The following is a 1,478-nucleotide window of genomic DNA, read 5'->3' on the forward strand; positions in this document are numbered from 1 at the left end:
TATCATCCCCAAGCTTGTAGCTTTGCATATTACTAACATAATTAACACTAATAGAATTTATAGTAACATCATTGCAATCATGATTTTTGGGTGCAATAGCAATAATTACATTTCCAACATAAGGAACTATAGCAAGTTCATCTCCATAAGCATCATTAATGTTGGCATCATGGCCACAAGAATAGCAAGCATCACATTCATCAAGAGGGGATATTTCAATTGAACCAATGGGATCACAATTCTTTTCCAAAGCAGCATACATTCCATCAATAGATTCTTTAACATAAGGAGCATGAGCATAGTTTTCATAGCAATATTTAAGTATGGCAATTTTTTCATATTTGTAGAGAGTAGCATCATACGTTTCAATTGAAGAAGCAACTTCATAAGCACCCTTAGTATAATAAGATAAGATTTCATTATCATTAAACTCACATAGGTAGGGAAGGTGTTTTCAAGGGTTCTGTAACAAGTTAAATCATCAATTTCACATAGATTCCAAGCATAGCATAGCAAACAATTTATTTGATGCCATAAGAGTCTCTCCTTTCGAGAAAACCGTTGACGCACAAAATGAGCTTGCTCATCTAATAATTTTCCCTCAACTAAGCTAGTTGGGGTTTCAGCACGAGAAAGAATGGATCAAAGATGATCCAAGTGGAAAACTTTATGTGGATCCATAAGTCTTTATTTTCTATTTGTATGTGATGACATGATTCTTACAAGCAAAGAAGTAAACTTGCAAAGATAAATATGTTTGTATTTTTGATTTTTATGAAGCAATATAAATATAACAGCAAGTAAAAAAGAAGAACAAGTGAATGATAGTTTGTGCGAAGTTACTTGATAGTAGGTCGTCGATGCTCCCCCACAATGACGCTAGAAATCCTTTCCGATGCTTGTGACCCGTGTTAGGTTTTCCGTGAAGAGGAATGGGTGATGCAACACAATATAGGTAAGTATTTACCTTAGTAGAGAACCACGGTTCATTGGACCAATAGGATCAACAACCTGCCCCCGACTTCAGCGACACACAAATGAAACAAACACTTGCACCCAACGTAGGCAAGATGGTTGTTAATCACCTTGGACTCGTTATTTCCAAGCAAGTAAAGTGTGTAGATAGAATTTGCAAAGTGAAAAGTAAATAAAAAGTAAATTAAGGCAGCAAGGTATTGTAGCATTTGTAAACTTATAAGTGAATAGACCCCTGCGGCATAGTTTTCCCTAATGGCATCTCTCATGTAGTAGGCATACATTGGGTAAAGAAATTACTGGTGCGCAATTGATAGTAAAGCGCATAATTATGTGATATCCACGGCAATGATCATATCTATATAGCCATCACATCCATAAGCAAATAGGCCGACTCTTGCTTGCAGCTATTACTATTACTCCACTTCAAGAGCACTTCTATGCTTGCCTCTCTATGTATTAAGTTCATGACAAACAAAGTAATGCTTGGAGAATGATGACAT

Source organism: Hordeum vulgare, chromosome 3H, assembly GCF_904849725.1.
Source record: "Hordeum vulgare subsp. vulgare chromosome 3H, MorexV3_pseudomolecules_assembly, whole genome shotgun sequence".
Lineage (NCBI taxonomy): Eukaryota > Viridiplantae > Streptophyta > Magnoliopsida > Poales > Poaceae > Hordeum > Hordeum vulgare.